The 22103-nt window shown below is 36.2% G+C and overlaps 2 pseudogenes; both read right to left on the bottom strand.

The window, feature by feature from the left end:
• Nucleotides 1-262: 262 nt before the first annotated feature.
• Nucleotides 263-1722, bottom strand: LOC149253394 (phosphatidylinositol 4-kinase gamma 6 pseudogene; annotated as a pseudogene).
• A 51-nt stretch (nt 1723-1773) lies between these two features.
• On the bottom strand, nt 1774-21209 carry LOC149253393 (phosphatidylinositol 4-kinase gamma 6 pseudogene; annotated as a pseudogene).
• Between the last annotated feature and the right edge of the window lie 894 nt (nt 21210-22103).

The following is a 22103-nucleotide window of genomic DNA, read 5'->3' as shown; positions in this document are numbered from 1 at the left end:
GATGGGCCTTGTTGCTTCACAACATGAATTTCTCGCTTGCTCTTGGAAAGCGCTTCTTTCAATTATTCACCTCCTAAATAAGGAATCTCAAACTGTCCATGCGATGGATCTTCTTGCTTCAAACCTTGAATTTCTTGCTTGCTCTCGGAAAGCTCTCCCTATAGTTCTTCCCCTCCTAAATAAGGAATCTCTTCCAATTTCAAGAGTGGGCACCCTCTGGTGTTTTTTGGGGAGGATCCCCTCCTAAATAAGGAATCTCAAACTATCCATGTGATGGACCTTGTTGCTTCAAACCATGGATTTCTTGTTTTCTCTCAGAAAGCTCTTCCTGTAGTTCTTCCCCTCCTAAATAAGGAATCTCTTCCAATTTCGAGAGTGGGCACCCTCTGGTGGTTTTTGGGGAGGAGAAATTATATGGAAAAGACATTCTAGTACCTCCATGCAAAAGTCTTGGTGATGAAGGATAATTTACAAAAAAATATTTGGAAACAACACCATGAAATGACCGATTCAAAGCCAAATGATGCTGGAAATCATTTCTTTCCTGGTAATGACCTGGGAATGTAGATTGAGAGAGAAAGCACGGAAGTCCAGTCACTTCAGGTATTTTAGGTAGGGTATTATACCTACTTGATTTCTGAGGATCATGCATCCTGCCAAAGTTCAACCCATTCTCCACATAATTCAGAGAGTTAGAAACATGACGAAAAGCTTCCTCATACTCCATATCATCAAACTCAAACTGATTTTTTGCATGTTCCTTCTCAGGGAAGGCTTCTAAGAAATTAGTAACCGATTCACAACTAGTGGTAGACATTTGTTGATCTGCCTCAAATTTAGCCTGCATACAAATTAGTTCCAGCTCACTCACTTCCTCTTCTACACCATGAAACTATGGACTCATCATTTCACCAATTTCTGCAAGGCAAAGACCAGCAGCGGCAATAATTTTTAAGAATGTGGTGCACAATATAAGAATCCTTAAAGATGACTCCCTCAGCATGGGAAACTTCAATCTCAGCATATCTGCATCTTTATTTGCATCAAGCCTATTTATATACTCTAACTCATCCTCTGAAAATGGAAGAGAAGCTTGAGGCCAATGAAGCCACTCAAAGAAAGGATCCTCCAGCGTTTTTGGAAGGCAAAGACCATGGTCTATAGGTATAAGCTCAACATCATCACTCATTTGAGGATATCTACCAAAATCTCTTTCCAACCTTTTTACAAGGATGTTTCCAGCATGTCTATCAGTATTTAATATCCCTATATCTAAAATTCATATCCTATGTACAGCAGCAACAGAGAAGTTGGATGTCCCATGATCACTAGCATCACAATTATGTATATCAAACTGCTGAAATGAAGCAATTTTACTCGTTTACTTTTTTATCTTTTGTTTATGGTCATCCCATTGTTAATATTAAAAATTGGATGTGAAATCTTAACAAGCACAGTTGGAGGCACCTTTGCAAAGTTTCTGTGATCTAGAAGGTAAGCAGCAACTTCTTGGAAACCTGTGTCTCCCACAAGAACTAAACTCTTTAGGTCAAGTTTCCCTAGAATCATTCCAATGTAACCTTTAGTTGAATGATGCTGGAAATCATTTCTTTCTTGGTAGTGACCTAGGAATGTAGATTGAGAGAGAAAGCATGAAAGTCCAGTCACTTTAGGTATTTTAGGTAGGGTATTATACCTACTTGATTTCTGAGGATCATGCATCCTGCCAAAGTTCAACCCATTCTCCACATAATTCAAAGAGTCAAAAACATGCTAAAAATCTTCCTCATACTCCATGTCATCAAACTCAAACTGATTTTTTGCATGTTCCTTCTCAGGGAAGGCTTCTGAGAAATTAGTAACCAATTCACAACTAGTGGTACAAATTTCTTGATCTACCTCAAATTTAGCCTACATACAAATTAGTTCCAGCTCACTCACTTCCTCTTATACACCATGAAACTATGGACTCATCATTTCACCAAATTCGACAAGGCAAAGACCAGCAACGGCAATAGTTTTTAAGAATGTGGTGCACAATATAAGAATCCTTAAAGACGACTCCTTAGCATGGGTAACTTCAATATCAGCATATCTACATCTTTATTTTCATCAAGCCTATTTATATACTCTAACTCATCCTCTGAAAATGTCAGAGAAGCTTGAGGCCAATGAAGCCACTCAAAGAAAGGATCCTCCAGCATTTTTGGAAAGCAGAGACTATGGTCTATAGGTATAAACTCAACAACATCACTCATTTGAGGATATCTGCCAAAATCTCTTTCCAATCATTTTACAAGGATGTTTCCAACATGTCTGTCAGTATTTAATATCCTTATATCTAAAATTCATATCCTATGTACAACAGCAATAGAGAAGTTGGATGTCCCATGGTCACTGGCATCACAATTATGTATAACAAACTGCTGAAATGAAGCAATTTTACTTGTTTACTTTTTGGGCTTTTGTTTATGGTCATCCCATTGTTAATATTAAAAATTGGATGTGAAATCTTAACAAGAACAGTTGGAGGCACCTTTGAAAAAATTTTGTGATCTAGAAGGTAATCAACAACTTCTTGGACACCTGTCTCTCCCACACAAACTAAACTCTTTAGGTCAGGTTGCCCTAGAATCTTTCCAACGTAACCTTTAGCCGAATGGAAATCATCTCTTTCCTAGTAGTGACCTTGGAATGTATATTGAGAGAGAAATCACGGGAGTCCAGTCACTTCAGGTATTTTAGGTAGGGTATTATACCTACTTTATTTCTGAGGATCATGCATCTTGCCAATGTTCAACCCATTCTCCACATAATTCAGACAGTCAGCAACATGCTGAAAATCTTCCTCATACTCCATGTCATCAAACTCAAACTGATTTTTTGGATGTTCCTTCCTAGGGAAGGCTTCTGAGAAATTAGTAACTGATTCACAACTAGTGGTAGAAATTTGTTGATCTGCCTCATATTCAGCCTACATACAAATTAGTTCCATCTCACTCACTTCCTCTTCTACACCATGAAACTATGGACTCATCATTTCACCAATTTCTAGAAGGCAATGACTAGCAGCGACAACAATTTTTAAGAATGTTGTGCACAATATAAGAATCCTTAAAGACGACTCCCTCAACATGGGCAACTTCACTCTCAACATATCTGCATCTTTATTTGCATCAAGCCTATTTATATACTCTAACTCATCCTCTGAAAATGGCAGATGATTACGAAGTTCTTGCTGTCACAGTGCCTTGTACTAAAGGATAAGACCTGCCCTCCTATTAGAGCCTAACTTTAAGAAGAGCTGATAAGATTTTACCATTTTGCATTCATTGTCTCTTGACTTGCTCTGAATGAAAAATTTTAAGCAAAAGTAACTAGGAGAGCACATCGGGTCACATGGAATGTGATCATCGAAGCTTCTTCAGAGGCCGGTACATACTTCCCAGCACCCATCGAGAGTATCAGTGCATAATAGGCATGGAGTTATATTTGAACTCTAAGCTACACAAGCCGAAAACGCAATGAAGTTACTTCAAAATAACAAAAATTCACATGATTTAAGAAAAACCAATTAGTACCCTGTTTTACCTTGGAACAGGTATATGACTTACAACCCACCATTATTGGTTAAAAAATGCAACAATATATACGCATAGCCTCTTAATATTCAAAAAATTGTTGATATGGACAAGCATGAAATTTTAAGTAATGGCCATGCATGATTCCAATACAAATCAATAGAGCTCCACAAATATTGAACCCTAGTTTAATTAATGATCACACACATATCCAATTTAAAGCAGTGGACCTCCAGAGTCCACACAAACTGAACCATGGGAGTGGTAGAAGGGTCAAAGATATAAGATAAGATCCTACAGCAAAGCACTATATTTAAAAAGGAGAAGGAATGATGGAGGAGGAGATTATTGAAGTGAACTAAGTTCAATGAATCAAAACATTGGTTATAGATGATAGCTTATCATATAAACTACAATGATAATACAAATGACAAGACCTCCTTTCTATATATAGGACTCTAAGGGGTCATAATATAATCAGAGCCAACATAACAATAATAATCTAAGGGCACACAAATAACAATAGTGGGCTTCTATGGGGCACAATAATAACAATATGGGGACTACATGGGCACAACAATATAATAAAGGGGTTGTACTAATAAAAATAAGGGGTTGCACTAGTAGTATAGGGACCTAACAAAACTCAAATCCAATTTTGACAAAATGGGCTTAGATCTTCTCCCTTTCTCTTAGAACAGACAAGTTGACACATGCCTAAAGAGCAGTGGAAAAAATGATTATATTTGGTTGTACACACACTCCATACATTTGGAAAATGGAAAGGTCACATCCTCATAAAGACCACTTCCTACATGGCATTTAATTGTTTCTTCCATAAGAAAAAATTTCTAATACTAGTGTTGTCAAAAAAGTTATGTGGATTCTCCATGCTATTGCACATGGCATACATAATCACAAGCTTGGGGATAATGTTTTGATTGAGCTTAATCCTAATCATGTAGGGATAAATCCATTAATCATCTTGCAAAACCCCTAAGTGTGCACACACTGGCAACATGCTAACCATGACAACAACATCATGGCTCACTCTTTCCAGCCTCAAGGCCTCATTGACATCTTCACTCTGAGCATAAGAAAAAATCATGGTACCCCATGAGATGGCATCTCGTTCATGCCATTGGTCACACAATTGATGTGAAAACTCCAAATTCCCATATTTGGCATACATTATAACAGGTGAATTATCCACTGATGTATTTGACTCAACCATGTTTGACCACATGGGTGTGAATCTTCTTCCCCTCTAGAAGAACATGGAGCTTACTACATGTCTTGAATAAAAAGAGAAATGTAACTAATTGGTCATTTTGTACTAGTGTTATATACTTGACCAAGTTCATGCATTAGAAAATGAAATGTTGTTGTGAATAAAATGACAAGGATTAAACATCACAACTCAGATTATTTGTTTTCACAAGTTATCCACAACTTGAGATTTTTAGCATGTAACTTAGTTGGCATGATTGTGCCTAAGCTTTCACTGAAGTTTGAATACTAAATTATTAAGGTGTTATTTTATATGGTCACATTTTATTTTCTTTTTTTATACAAGTCATCTGACCATATTATAGTGGCCACTAATGCCCAAATGAGGAAAACTTGTTCGAGTTTCTTGCTTGTATAGGGAAAAATGGCTTTGACATTGTTGATATTGAGGTATATGTCATATAAAGTCTTTATAGTCTACTTTAGTTTATATTCTAGTGTTCATTGTATTTCATGTCTTACACTCTCCATTGTACCTTCTTCCTTTTTCAGAAAAGGAACTCGGTATCGATGGTAAGAAGCAAGAAATGAAGAAAGAGGCTCAAAGCAATAACACTGGAGCGACAAATGCAAAAAGAGAGAGAGAAGAGAACCGATCTAGTGATACCCTTAGATTCAATATCCCACATAAGACACACACATAGAGACTGATGGTCAAGTCTCCAGAGTTGGTGAATTCACCTGCAATGCCTTGGCAACATAATGATAATGTTTTGAAATGATGAAACATCATTTCATGTGTAAATTGTAGTCCAACCAATATTAAGTTGGAAACTCATATTGTAATACTTTAACATTTCATATAATACAATTTACGTGGTTGAAATTATTTATAGTTGCACTTGATATTGTTTAGTATTGTAATTAACATATGCAACTTTGCGTTTTCATATAAGATGAATATGCACATTGTATGCCATTTTTTAAATTTAGCTGCAAAAACATACTAATTAATTTATGTTGATTAATAATGAACACATAAAATCAATTTAAAACTACTAAATTAGTAGTTTATATTGATTAATGATGAACACAAATAAAATGAATATACGACTAAATTAGTCATTTATAATGATTATTAATGAAAGCAAATGAATGAATATAAACTACTAAATTAGTCGTTTATATAATGAATATGAAACTACCAAAAAAAGATAAATGACTACTGCAAATGATAAATTTGTGATTACAAATGAGGACTAAATTTTGCATATATACGACTATTAGTAGCTAATTTATAGTATCTTATAACACGACAAAAATTTAGTCACATTTCTCTAGTCATTAATTGGTTTCAAACGATGACTAAAATTTGCATATATATGACTATTAGTAGCTAATTTACAGTATCTTATAATACGACCAACATTTTGGTCATATTTCTTTGGTCATTAATTGGTTTTCTCGGGTGATCATATAGTAATATATTTTGTTGTATATTTGGTCATTAATTGTGACAATTAATGACTAAATCAAGGACTAAATTTATGACTAAATATACTACTAAAAGATAAAATTGAAACAACCAATAAATGACTAAGCTAAAAACGACTAAAAGTTGGTCGCGTTATAAGATACTGTAAATTAGCTACTACTTGTCATCGACTGAAAAATAGTCGTTTATATGAAAATTTTAGTCATTTTTTAATAATTAATTAGCCATTTTGTACTAGTGATCGGGAAGGCTTACCAACTTCTTTTGGTCAAGTGATTCCGACCATATGATAGTATGATCTCTAAAATGAAGGAATAATAAAGGTTTCCATAATCGCGGATATTGTGAATGTTCCATTTGTAGGAATTCTTCAATAGTAGGGCCACTATATTTTCTTGTAAAAAATATTTGAATAGAATCCATGAAGTAGAATGAGGGTTTTGAACAAATTTACCTTCTTTGTGCGACAAGAATGAGGGTTTTGAACAAATTTACCTTCTTTGTGCAACAAATTTTAAAATGGACACAAATATGTCAATATGGTGGAGAATCCTTTTTATAGCCTATTTTCAGAAATGGAATGGTAATTTTTCATCTTTCTGTTTGATTGAAATAATGATCTGGGAACTCGGGAAACACAAATCCATGTTAAAAATGTCCTACCATCACAAAAATTTATGAAAAACAAGTTGATTTTAAATCAACAATATCTCCCTCTTCCAGACTTTGATTCGACCGATTTTTTTTTTAATTGGGTGATTTTTAAAGAGGATCTTATATATACAATTATTTTTCTGAAATTATGCACAAAAAAATAGAAAAAATTATTGGAGACATATCGTCCACGAATCGCCCCAGAAAAAGTTCTACAAAACAATTGATTTTAAATCAACGATATCTCCCTCATCTAAACTCTGATTCGACCAATTTGTTTTTTGAATTTGGGTATTTTTTCACAATGAATTCATATCTATAATTTGTTTTCATAATTATTTCTCCAAAAAATTTAGATCTAATTTTCAAACTCGTCGCCCAAAAAATTCCTGCAAAAAATGAAAAAACAATTCTTCCCGCTTTGTCTAAGAAAAAGCTCTGATACTACTTTTTATATATATTTTACCTGAAAATATATTAAAATTGTAAATAAACCTAATAACTGTAAATAATCCCAAGAGAAATACAAGAATAAATATAGAAGCTTTAGATCTTTATTAATATTAAACCCCTGAGGTGGGGTAACACCATACAATTACTCCTTAAGGAAGGAGATCACTCCACAAGCCATATTCTTGCCAATACAACAATAATTGACATTTCTAAATGGAAAGTCTCTAGCCTTTATAAAGGCTTCATATATACAATACCATGGGTCATTGCCACTGGTTTCTCAATACTATACACCTAATACAATGGGTGTATCGCATTATTCTCTAACTACTTGTGGTCCCTTGCATAATGTGGGTTAACCACTTTATTTGTTAATATTGGCACCTTTATTTATCATCCTTACAGTATTATATTATTCCCCTGGATACCTCTTTCTGTACCCCATATTATCCCCCTAGGTATACTTCAAATTATGATTCAAGAGAAAAATTTAGGAAAGTTTAAAAAGATAGAAAGAAGGTTAAGAAGAGGAGTCTGTATATCCGAGAAGCTAGTTCATCTAAAAGTGAAGGAAACCAATCCTTAGATGAGGGCATAGATAATTAAATAGAAAAATAATTCTCTAATGGCCATATATAATCTGCGAGTTGAAGCTATCAATTCTAATGATGAAGAAGTTGAAGCGGATCTAGAAGGAGAGATGGTAAATGCACTTGAATAAATATAAAAGATGAGAAATAAAAATAAAACTCATAAGGAGACATTGATCAAAGAAAAGGTTAATTTTTTTGAACCATTTCTCCTAAAAATTAAAGGTAAGAAGATTCAATAATCTTTAAATCAAAAACTAATTGAGCAACATCAAGCTTGTGAAAGGCTAGAGGGTGAAATTGTTTTGTTGAGAAAATAATTAGGGAATGAAAAAACACAGTTGAGTTTTAATCAAAAATTTGGAAAATGGATTGATAATATAAATGAGATTTTTGAAGCACAACGAGTCTCCAGAGATCGAAGTGGTAAGAGATCCAACTATCATATTACTTCTTAGAAAGTCCTAGTGCTTCTTTGGTCATCATAGGTAGTACTCCTATTTTCTCATACATCCATTTTGACATAAATGACATCTTTCTATCATCAAAGAAAACGCTATGTGTAAAAAATTATTTACATTCCCATTTATAGCTCAAAGTGTCTCAAAAGGTTTTTAAAAAGAAGGTGCTTGTATATCCCATTTGAAATATGAGGACATCATTTATGAACAGTATGTGGGTGTGAGAGCATTGCATAGAGATAGAAATTCCTTTATAGAGAGAACTATTCTTTGCATTAGAAATACGTTTATTGAGAACTTCTGCCACAAGGAGGAAAAATAAGGGGGAGAGATGACATCCCTATCGAAGTCCCCATTCTACATTAAAAAAATAGTGGTTGTTGCATTGATTAGAATAGTTGTGGAAGTAGAGGAGATATAATTTAAAATCCAACTAACAAAGGAATGAAAAAGCCCAATATGAATGAGGAGGGGTCTGAGATAGAGCCCATTGACCTAGTAAAAAACTTTAGATAGGTTAAACTTTTATAAAACAACCTGTTGTTTTCTAGTGTGAATGGAATGGATAACTTCTTGGGCTAATACAATAATTGCTTCATGAATTTTTCTACCTAACAAAAACTGAAATTGTTCAAGAGAGATGTGCCTTGATGAAACATCCTTCTCTATATAAGCTATAATATTTGATATGAATTTATAGATGGTGTTGCACAATGATATGGGTATGAAAAATTAAAGATATCTAGATGGTCTGATTTGAGAATCAATGTGATAAAAGTAGAGTTAAAAGGGGTGGGAATTTGTCTAGTAGGTTGAGAGTGTTCCACCACTCTTAGTAGGTTATTCTCTAGAAAAACATATATTTTAAGGTAGAATTCCATTAGAAGTCCAACCATTATAGGGATTTCCCCTTCTAGAAATTATGCAAACATAATCAACTTCAGGCTTTGTGACATCAACCTTTAGGCTATCATTACCCCTCTAATCGACAAACCTAGGGAAAGGGTTTGTACTTTTCAAATGTGATCAATAGCGACTCTTATGTTCTAGTGGAATAATTCCTTAAAATATTTTCACCCTTCTGAGGAAATGTCTTGGAAGGTGGAGATAACAGAGCCATACTTTCTTTTAATCTCCCAAATAGTATTTAATACTTTTCTATATTTTCCAATCTTTTGAAAATATTTTAAGTTCTTGTCCCTAGAGTGAATCCAAAGGGTTCTACTCTTCATGCACCATTTATTATCTTTATCAAGAAGGATTTTCCTTCATATATATTCAAGAGATTTTAGATAATCTTAATTCTCATAAGACGATCCTTTTTCAACATGGTTTTCTAATGTGGAGGAGAGAGATTTTTCTATTTCCGCCAGTTCTTGGGAGTCTCTGTCACTTTTTTCTTGGCGCCATGTAAATGAAAAATTTTAAAACCTTTAGGTTCTTGTAAAACTGGATTTGGAGAGATTCAAGGCTGTCAAGGGAGAAAGGCTGTGAAGAAATTTTTTAAGAGGTCATGTAGAGAGGGGTATTCAAATCAATGAGAATTCAATTTGAAATGTTTTGGAAGTTATGGAAGGGAGGGGGGGATTTTAGGAGGATTAGATGGTGCTCTATGTCTCCTCATATAGGGACCCACTATTGCATGTTAAGATTTAGATTGGACATGACATAAGTAATTAGAGAGAAACCAAGGTGCTGAGAAATTTTATCCTGCTCAACGTTATTGCTTGAATAGGTGGAGATAAGTTGAAAGTGACATATATCAATAAGGTACACTCCATAGAAGTGTTAAATGAAATAATTGGAGAGGGTGTCCTTTTCGGCAAAAGCACCCAAACTTGCTGAGTCTCCCAGAGTAAAATTTATATCTCCTCCAATGAATGTATTGAGATGTGAAACTTAAATTCTCTTAAAAACAATGCTCTATAAAGGCTTCCTTTGAATATATGGACTATATGTGTTTATGCCTTAAAAATATTTGTTCAAATCCATAGAGAAAAATCAAAGGTTAAACCCAAGTAAAGCAACCATGTTGAAAGAAAAAAAATATAGTGGGAGTTCCACCCAGATACAAGGACCCCTTTGAATTCCCAAGATAATCTTATGAGATGAAATCCCAATGTCAAATCAGGGTTTTGAGGAAGGACACCTCCTTATCCCAACACCAATTTTTTTGAGGGTTGGCTAGGCCCCTACAATACAAAGAGAGAATAATAATTTGGAAGCCATATCAAGGGCTTCGGAACTAATGGCCCCAATAATCTTGCACTATCTCCCTAAATGAATTTTCAAGGATTCATATTGCTAAGAATGAGAGAGATGGGATTTTCATCCCCTCATATTAGGTTTGTGGTCCATAAATTCCAAAGACCCTAGCCCAGAGCTATGATCTAGAAAAAAATCCTATGAGGAGTCAAAGGATGAGGGAACCCAAGGTCAAGAGAGGAAGTGAAGATTGTTGGGTGGGGGAGAGGGTATGGAAGAGGTTTGATAAGGAGGTGGTTGGAAAAGGGAAATATCATCCAATGGAGAAGAGAAACTAAGAGAGGTGGTAGGTAAGTTGATAGATAGAATGGGATAATTGTAGGGAAGAGAGAGGGAGGGGAGGGTGTAGGAGGGGGAACAAAGGATACATGAGAAATGGGAGAGTGCATAAAACTAGAGGAAGGAAAAAAATCATTCAAACAAAATGGAGGATGAGGGATCAAGATTTCCATACCTTAAGTAGAGAAAGCCCCTACAGTGTACGGTTGAGGAACAATACCACCTTCCACACCTTTGGAGAGAGATGGAACAATGTCCAAAGGGGATGGAGCTTTATCATATCCCCATAGATATCTCAAAGGTTTTTCAAACTGTGTTGCTTCCTTTGTGAAAATATGATTTTGATTTGGGGAGGAAAGCCAAAGTAGGGAGACAAAGAAGGGATTTTCCTTGCGAATCCATTTCCTTCAAGATTTCCCCATTGGGCATTCCTTGCTCAAATGACCATAGGTTTGGAAATGACCATATTTGAAGTGAATTCCTTTATAGTCCAAAATTTTTCTATGAATGAGTCACCTTAAGTTTATGGTGATGGATTATGGTACCTTGAAGATATATTTAGGCTCACCAAAACCCAAGTCATACCCATATATTGTGTTTGCTGGTAGGAGATATTAGCATATTAATAAAACCCCAATGTGTTCCCTATTTCTTTAAAACTTTGGGAAACCAAAAAAATAAAGTAGAACCCGATAATCTTACCCATATTAGCATAATGGAAAACTTATCTAAGTGGGCACCAAAACTAATCAACCATTTTTTAATAAAGAGGGCTTGTGAACCCCATAACTAGTGTCCCCTGAGGAATTTCTTTGTGTCCTTTTTGGACCTAGTTATCCACCCCATCTAACCTTTAGCTAGGATCAAGTAACAAGGGGAGTAGAAAAATAGCAAGAGGAAGTCTAGCTTTCTCCACCAGCGAAGAACTACCATTGACATCCACTTACTAGCAAATCCTCCTACCCCCACTAAGTTTTCCATTTCATGGATATCATTGAGATGGATATCCTTTCCCAGGGTGAGACTAGGTTCCTCAACCTTGTGCTTGATGCATTTTAGGTTAGGTTTCGAGGCTTCAAGTCTAGCTATAGCCACTTGAGGTAAGTGTTGTGGGTTGAAACCAACAGCATGCAAATCTAGAGTTAGTAAACTACAAAGAAAATTGGTGACGGGAATTCCCCTAGAGAAACAAGGGTGTAATACAAGTGAGTGGAAATTGGAAATATATAGGATAATAGGTGCAAACCACTGGGAATAGGATGTAGATGGGAGGAGGGACAGGTCAAAAAATGATCAGGTGTTCTGAATTATGCTCAAAAATAAAAGTGTCAGAATCTTGTCAAACTCAGTCTCAGATTGAAGAGCTCGTCATTCTGAATCCAACGGTGCAAACGGTACTTAAATGCGAGTTTGTATGCAGAAGTTAGAGCAAGTCAAAGTTTAAGATTGACTTGTCTACATGGCATTATTGGGATGATGTGGCAAGGTCTTCAACAAATTAGGAGGCGCCAAGTGGTAGGATGCCATTAGCCCCCACATTTCTCAAATCGCAGTTGCAAGGTAGAAAGGTGTTACAAATCAGCCCTAGTAGGTTTAGAGTTTCAATGCAATAAGGCCATCACATATCACAATCGCAAATCGACAAGGGGAGAACAATTCAAAATCGGCCCTCGGTAATTACCAGGATATGATGCCCAGACGCAGGACTTTATATGTCACAGTTTAAGTTCCTGTCGAGTCCACTGATATCGCATCACACAACATTCTGCCTTTAACATTGTGAAATGCAATAGTTCTCGGATGTGATGCTGCTATAGTTTGCGATTTAATATCCTGTCGGGTCGCTAATATCACATCGTAGTGTTCCACCATGTTAACAAGACCTTCGGCTGCTGAACTTCACTGATTGTGATGAGCGATGGACCCCAAACGCAAATTTTATATCTTACAGTTAAATATCCTCGACGGGTCCATGATATTGCAATCGCAACGTTACGTTGTGTTAACAAGACCATAAGAGCTCACATCACTTTCTGATAGTGATTTGTGATATAGCCGATAGGATATAGCCCACTGTGTGGTGAATTTCTCGCTTTGTTAACAAATTTTGGAGCGGAAATGGGGTTTTTGGTCGGTTTTGGAGAAATTTGTGGAACAATTAGTGGAAGAACTGGGAGAAGTCATAATTTCTTCAGTTCTTATCCAAATTGGATGCAAAAAGAGGCAGGGTAGCCATTTTTTAGTATGATGAACTCATTGATACAAGTTTCAGAGGCATTTGAGCATTGTAAACACACTTTTGTTGTAATTTGAGCATAATAGAGAGGCCCAAGCCATTGGAAGTTAGACCAAGGAGGCGTAGCCAAGGAGGGGTGAACTCCTTTATCATGTTCTTGTTGTGTGTTTTATTTGGATGTTCTTCGTTGTTATTTTTTTTATGTTTAGCATATGTTTTATGTTAAATTTCTTTTAACATTTACATAAGAAACTCTCATGGGAATCAGTTAAATAAGAAAAAGTATTGAATCCTTAGGAACTTGATAAGCAAATGATAAGCATCTTAGGTTTTAATATGAATGGGGAATTAGCACAGCATAACTGAGTTGCTCCAGTTGAGATCAAGTTGGTATCAGAGCATTGGTTTTTTCTTACTAGATTTGCTTTGTGAAGGAAGGATTTAATTGTTTGCAAGTTCATATCATGCTTAGAAGGTTAAAGCTCAAAAGAGGTGAAGGAAATCTAGTTGAAATCCATGAATTGGGTTAAGTGGAAGAAGAGCAAGGTTGCCAAAGTCTTCTACACCAGTACATCCTCAAGTTACAGAAGTTGTAGTTGAGTCTCCAAAGATCATGTCTCATGAAGGAGAACCTATAATGACAGAAGATGAGAAGACCTTCAAAAAGGCTCTCTTTGATATGATAGAGATGGTGAAGGTCCTATATGAAGAGAGGAACAACATGTTGCGGGGAGAAAGATCCAAGCCTCCCAAGGGAGAAGGCTCTTCAGGAGGAGGTAATGGGAATGGAGATAAATCTCCACCATCTCCACCATCTTCTTCATCTTCTTCTTCGAAAGCATCTTCCCACTCTTCCACTAATACCACCACTACTCATACTCATCATCATTCTTCAAAAGGGATTGGTAAATCACCTTTCCTAAAGCTTGATGTTAAATTCGAGTTGCCTATGTACAATGGTGAAGTTAACGCAGATAAGTTGGATAACTGGATTCATCAGTTGGAGGTGTATTGTAGAATTCAGAACCTTCAAGAGGATGATATCAAAATTCAGTTGGCTTCATTGAGAATGGAGGGTGCAACACTTGTATGGTGGGAATCAAGGACTCAAGACGAGATCAAAAAAAATTGTAAGATATCTATTACTTGGTATGATTTCATTACAGCTATGAAAAGACAATTTTACCCTTTAGCCCACATGCAAAAATCTATCATGAATTGGAAAAATTTCAGACAATTAAAAGGTCAAAATGTGCAAGAGTATACTCAAGAGTTTAGGAAAAGAGCTCTTATGTTAGGAGTAGACTTACAGTCACAAGATACTTTGCTGAAATACATTGGAGGGTTGCATGGATATCTTCGACATACCATTCTTATGTTTAGTCCCACGAATCTTAATGAGGTATGTGTTCAAACTACACACCTCAAAGAAAGAGGGGAAAATGTACAAGAATAAGGTAAGAAGAAGCCATTTCAGAGTGGTGAAAAAGGGAAGAAATTTAAAGGAAAGCAGAAGAAAAATGCTTCTGTTAAGAAAGAAGGGGAGAAACCCATGTGCAAGAATTGTTCCAAAGAGGGTCATGATGAAGCACATTATTGGAAGCTTCATCCTAAATTAAGACTGAAGAAATCTAACAATAAAGGGAAACAGAAGACAAATGTTGTTGCACAACAAGACTTGGGTTCTGACTCAGGTGATGAAGCGAAGATTGCAGCCACAATCACTAAAGGGAAATTCGTGGAAAATACAAGCAAAGAGGAAGTTGTGGCAAGCACCAGCGCAACAAATAACTCCAATAATATTTCAAATGAGGAAAACAGAATAGAGTTGTTCCATATCCGAGTTATTTCCAAACACACCAAAATTGATACATTGTTTGACAGTGGATCCCAGGCAAATTTAATTTCTACAAACTTGGTCAAGAAGTTGAATCTGGAAACCGTGCCTCATCATAAACCGTATCTGTTGGGTTGGATAACAAAGGATGCCAATTTTCAGGTCACACAAAAATTCATTTTCAGGTTTGCAATCACTGCCAATTTCATTGATGAAGTCGAATTAGACATTGTGCCATTGGATATTTCTGGGATTGTGTTGGGAAGCCCATATTTGTATGATAGGAAAGTTGTTTTCCATATATTTGAGAAAAAATATCATTTTTTCAAAGATGGAGTGGAGTATATTGTGAGAGTCGATCTCAAAAAACTTAATCTGTCTTTGGAAAGCGCAGGGAAAATGAAGCGACTAGTCAATTCTAGCAAGAATATCGTGCTCCTTATGATCAAGTAGAAGAATGACACAAAGCATGAATCTTTTGCGGGTTGTGACGTAAAGCTGAAAGTTGAATTGGTTTATGTGGTCAATCAATATGAAGACATGTTTCAAGAACCAAAGGGATTGCCACCAAAAATGGGAATTCAACATGAAATTCAGCTACACCAAGATTGTCCACTCCCAAATATCGGTATGTATCGAATGTAAATTATGGAAAGTTTAAAAATTAAGAAACAAATCCAGGAATTGTTAGATAAAGGTGTAACTTGTCCCTCTACTTCGCCATGTGGTTCACCAATCGTTTTGGTACCCAAGAAAGATGGAACCTGGTGCATGTGTGCAGATTATCAATCTTTGAATAAAATTACCATAAAGAATTGACACCCACTACCCAGAATAGTTGATTTGCTAATCAGTTGATGAATGCAAAATATTTCACTAAATTAGATTTGAGAAGTGGATATCATCAAGTTAGAATAGATGAGGAGGATATTTGGAAGACTACTTTTAAAACCAAAAATGGATTGTTTGAGTGCTTGGTTATGCCTTTTGGTCTTTGCAACGCTCTGGCTACATTCATGGTAGTTATGAATGATGTTTTAAGATCGTTTCTTGATGGATTTGTAATTTTATATTTAGATGATATTTTGATATTCAGCAAATCACGAGAAGAGCATGTCAAGCATGTGAAGAAAGTTTTGGATGTCCTGATAAAAGAACAGTTATTTCTGAAGATGTATAAATGTGAATTCAGGAAAAATTCCTTAGTGTATTTGGGCCACATAGTTGGAGGAGGTGAGCTGAAGATTGACCCCTCTAAAGTTTCGGTCATTGTGAATTGGCCAATACCCAAATCAGTCACAGAAGTAAGGAGTTTTCTGGGAGCAGCGCAGTATTGGAGGAAGTTCATTGCCAATTTCTCTTCCATAGAAGCTCCACTACATGCTTTGACCAGCGTGAAGGTTGTCTTCCAGTGGGGAGGAAAACAACAAAAATCATTTGATGCTTTAAAACAAAAGATCAGTTCATCCCCAATTTTAGTATTTTCGGACTTGAAACAACCCTTTGAGATACAAACAGATGCAAGGGACTACGCCATGGGTGCAGTAATTTCATAGCATGGTAAGCCCATTTCATTTTATTCTAGAATTTTTAATGGTGGTGTTATTAACTATCCTATGTATGATAAAGAGCTTTATGAATTGGTGCAAAATGTGAAGAAATGGAAGCATTACTTGATGGGAAAAGAAACCATTATGCACACAAATCCTCAACCTTTGCAATATCTGCAATCTCAAACAAAGTTGCAGTAATCAAGGCACTTTCGTTGGATGGCATTCTTACAACAATTCCACTTGGTAATCAAGTACAAGAAATATATTTTTAACAGTCGTTGTTATGCTTTCTAGACCAATTGTTAATGTAGCCATTTTACTCAAGAATCATTATGTTTTTCCTGAAACTTATGTTGAGAAATATGCACATGATGCTGAATTTCAAGAGGTATATTTAAACTTGATTCAAGGCCACCAAGTTGAGGAATTAGACTACCATGTTCATGATAATATGTTGTATCATTTGGCAAAACTTTGTGTTCCATAGGGAGAGAGAGTAAATGTCATAAGGGAAGCACACACTTCTCTTATTGATGGACATTTCAGTGTAAGTAAAATAGTGGCAAATCTTTAGAGGTATTTTTACTGGTCTCGTATGCTTGAAAGTGTGTCACGTTTTGTCAGAGGTTGTTCATTGTGTGTAGTCAGTAAACCTAGTAATAGGAAGCTAGGATTGTACACACCACTTCCAGTACCTTCACGTCCATGGGAGAGTGTTTCTATGGATTTTGTAGGAGGTCTTCCTTTATCAAGGAAAGGTCATGATTATTTGTATGTAGTTGTGGATAGGTTCAGTAATATGTGCATATTAATGCCTTGTAAAAAGAAAATTACATCTGAACAAACAGCTCAACTTTTCTTTCAAAATGTATGGGTTCATTTTGGATTGCCTACTTTTGTTGTAAGTGATCGTGATTCTTGATTTGTTGGGAATTTTTGGTCAAGTTTATGGAACTTGATGGACACCAAATTGAACAAAAGTACAACCTTCCATCCGCAAACAGATGCTCAAACTGAAGTGGTTAACATGAGAGTTATTCATTTGCGAAGAGGTTATTGCAGCAAACATCCTAAGTTGTGGGATGAATAGTTGCATTATAATCAGCATGCTTACAACCGAGAAAAACACTCTTCTACTCTAACTTCTCCTTTTGAGGCATCTCTTGGTTATTTGAATAAATCTCCTTCGGATTTCATTTTTGAGAAAGATGTAGTTGTAGATGGACATATCGACATAGATAAAGAAAAGAAATTCATTGAGAAAATTCATTTGATTCACCAAACAGTTCAAGAACAACTAGAGGAGAGTTAAGGCAAGTATAAGGCAACGCATGATAAGCATCGGGTGGATCATCAGTTTCAAGTAGGTGATGAAGTTTGGATATACATTAGTAAGGAAAGACTTCAAGGTGAAGGTAAAAAGATGAAACCAATTCGTTATGGTCCATTTAAAATTGTGGAAAAGATTAGTAATAATGCTTTCAATATTGGTTTTCCTTCATATATGCAAATCTATTCCTTTGTTAATGTTGAAAATTTGAGACTGTATGAACCTCCTTTGATTGAAGATCAAGGAAAAAATGTTCAAATTCCATCTATTGAAGACTTTTCTCTAGAATTTCTTGATGTGCTTCAGCAAGACACTATACTTGACAAAAGGACAAGGGCAACTAAAAGGGGAAGTATTGAATATCTTTGAGTGGGTCTCAAAGGTACACATCCATCAAAGGCCAAATGGATTAAAGTGGGGAAGGTGAGGGAACAATACCCTCATCTGTTCAATAACTAAATATAAATCTTTTGGGGTCCAAAAGGCTTCCAGTGGGGAGGAGTGATCAAGTGCTCAGAATTATGCTCAAAAATCAAAGTGTCAGAATCTTGTCAAACTCAGCTTTAGATTGAAGATCTCGTCATTCTGAATCCAATGGTACTCAAATCCGAGTTCGTATGTAGAAGTTAGAGCAAGTCAAAGTTTAAGTTTGACTTGTCTACATGGCAAGATTGGGATGATGTGGCAAGGTCTTCAGCGAATGAGGAGGTGCCAAGTGGCAGGCTTCCATTGGCCCCTGCATTTCACAAATTGCAGTCACAAGGCAGAAAGGTGTTACAAATTGGCCTCAACAGGTTCAGGGTTGTGATGTGATAAGGCCATTGCATATCGCAATCGCAGATCAGTGAGGGGAGAAAAAGTCAGAATCGTCCCCCGACAATTACCAAGTTGCGATGTGATAAATTAACTGGATGCGGGATTTTATATGTCATAGTTTAAGTTCCCATTAGGTCGGTCGATTCGCATCGCATAACATTCCCTCGTTAACATTGTGAAATACGATAGTTCCCAGATGCGATGCCGCTATAGGTTGCGATTTAATATCCAATCGGGTCCGTCGATATCGCATCGCAGTGTTTTGTCATGTTAACAAGACCTTTGGCCATTGAACTTCACTTATTGCAATGAGCGATGGACCCTAGACGCAGGATTTTATATGTTACAGTTAAATATCCCCAGCAGGTCCGCGATATCACAATCGCAACGTTTTCTTGTGTGCTGTGCTATACAACAACCCCCATTTCTAAAAATCTTTACATAAATTTTTTAATAGGGATCCCTTTTTAAATCAAATTAGTTAAGATTTGTGTGTCCACAAATAAAAAATGGTATTAACCCATCATAAGAATAAATCCTTATTAAAAGGCCCGATGTAAATGAATCATTTTATAAACCTTTTAATAAAAATTAAATGTTCCTTTAGTAAATATTATAAAACCATTCTATATTGTGATAAAGTGATCGGAGATTGTATATCGCAATATCAAAGGAAACACACACAAAAGCGAAACCTCACCCAATTCCCCGATCCAAAAAGGTAATCACAATCGGTAAATCGGGGGAAGCAAATGCCAAAGGTATAGTAAAACAAAGCCCCTCAACTCCTCCGATGTGATAAAACAAATCGCAATCGGAAAATCGGTCGTGTCAATGATAAAGGAACATATGAAAAGGTCGACTCAAAACCCCCGATGCGATAAAGCAAGTCGCAATCAGCAATCAGTGGAGTTGCATGACAAAGTGATAAAGCTCAAGCCAAGTCCCGACTGCGATCTATTAATTAGGTGCGCATCTCAAAAAGTAAAAAACACATTTAAAAATTTTGCATGCATTATATCACCTTTCGGTAATCGGAGATATTTACAACAAGTGCTAAAGCCCTTCCCTTCGACACTCCCGATCGCTGATTGCCGATAAATAAAATCTAAAGCACGCTTGAAATAATCATTCAGCATATGAGCGATGTGATGGGAATTTATGATGTTATTTACCACGATTGATAGTTTAAACGGCTATTCAATAATGCAGTTAAGGGTAGATCTTTTAATAAGAACTATATTTAATTTATCATATGCCAATCAACATAATTCTATTCATTGTCATATTGGCTTGCAGTAGCACTTTCTTTGTATCACGGTTTACAACTATTTGTGCAGAATTCCTCTGAAACCAGAAATCCGGAGAAAATGGGGAAGAAATAAAAAAAGCCCACAACAGCAACTCCTGCGGCCAAAGATCCAGGACCAAGCAAAAAAGGATTAATCGTAGATACGACGTGTCTTGGTCTGGGAAACACTAGCTGGGAGAGCATTTATAATCTGATAGAAGCAAAGGAGCATGAACAGTTATCAGAGGAGGCCACAACCGATTCAACTAACAAATTAGAAGGAACTCTTAAAGAATTGGCTTGTTCTTATCTTCACAGGATAGCAGCGCAAGATAAAATCTTGCCATATACTGATGTGGTAAGATGGGTGGTAGAGAAGATTCCAGTTTCGGATAGAACCTTTTGCACAGATGATGGGAGGATATTTGGCTCATTTTAGCCTAAGGATCTCAGGAAAATGTATCACTTACCTCAACCCGAGAAGCGATACAACAAGGCGTTCCTTGAAGCGTTTGCAAAAGAAAACGACTCAGAGTCAGCCCTGATAAAGAAATGGAGGCATTTCCTAGAAAAGCACAAGCACAAGTCATCAAGTAAGTACTCTGTTGACTCATTGGATTCCCCTTACTGTTATGCTGGAGCTATGATGTGTAGGATGTGGGGAATACATGATTCTGCTAAATTCACTATAGAAATGGTCCCTCTAATGGAAGCTGCAATCAATGGTTATGTGATGGATTGGGCAAATATTTTGTCTGATAAACTAGCCACAGCAATTCTAGAGTACAGAACAAATGCACATCAAACTACCAGGACCATTCCCCCATTCTATTACAGTGCATACATTATGGATACTATTTGTTTCAATTCTGAATTTCCATTGCTCGGATGGAGATGGACTCCCCAAGACCCTAAACCAATCCATATTTATCATCAACAGTTATGGAAGGCTAACTACAAAAATCATATGTATAAAATTTTCAATGGTTTTATTTTACCAGTATATTATTCTATTTTTAATAAGCCAGCTTCCAGGGTATTCCAAGAAGTAGAGACAGACTTGGCAGCAGTAGGTAGTTGGTTCAGGGAGGAAAAACTTACCTATATAAGGCTTTTTGGTAGCGTCGCTGAACCCCATGTTCTCTTCCTGTATGTGCCTAATAAATTATTAGCTCGGGAATTGGCTTATCAAATAACAATATAGGGGACATCTAGAACCCTTAAGGATTCAAAGAAACACATGTGACCAATCTTCCCTTTACGATGCAGCATTTTCACTCTTCGTGATTACAAGCATGCAGAGAAGGAAACAGAAAAGATACTAATGTTAAATCTTACCACAATTCCTAACAGGCAATATGATCCAAGACAGGTTGCTTACAATGTCACAGCTCAAGCCAAACTTGCCAAATTTGATCATGAAGCTGATGACTTCGATGATCTATTTGCCTCAACTGAATCATTATTTCAAATTAAAGAATAGGCTAGAATCGGGTCTCAAGATGAAGGGCTAGAAACATTTAATAGGCTTAGAGAACAGAGGTTGTAAACTCTACCTTTAGACCTATTAGCCACAATCCCTACAGTTCAGCCATCCAGTCAAACTGAACAAATAGCTGCTGATAAGACTCCTGATGTGGAAAATATCTCCGAGAAAGAAAAAAAACCAAATCAGGAACAGGAACAAGGAAAAGGTAGTGAACTCATGGATACAAACATTCATATTGATCCCAAACTACTCAAATAATGGCAACAGTTCGACTCAATGATAAGTAATATTGAGAGCCTACCGGGATTTAGCACACCTAAAGTAACAATTGGTCAAAAGACAGCAACTAATACGGTTCCAACTGAAGGAACCAGCGGCCCACCTATGACTCAAAAGGATATAGAGATGATTCCAGAAAACCCATCCAATGAAATCGTTCTACATGTAGAAGAAATACCACCTTTGGATGTCTTCTACAGCCCTAAGCATAGGGCTATAATAAAGAGACAAAGGAAAAAGAGAAAACTTGATCAATCTTCTCTT

This window comes from Pinus tabuliformis, chromosome 7 (assembly GCF_031772625.1).
Source record: "Pinus tabuliformis cultivar Carrire ecotype Pingquan chromosome 7, CPIR1, whole genome shotgun sequence".
Classification (NCBI taxonomy): Eukaryota; Viridiplantae; Streptophyta; class Pinopsida; order Pinales; family Pinaceae; genus Pinus; species Pinus tabuliformis.
The sequence above is the reverse complement of the archived record's forward strand: the minus strand, read 5'-3'. Positions and strand labels throughout refer to the sequence as shown.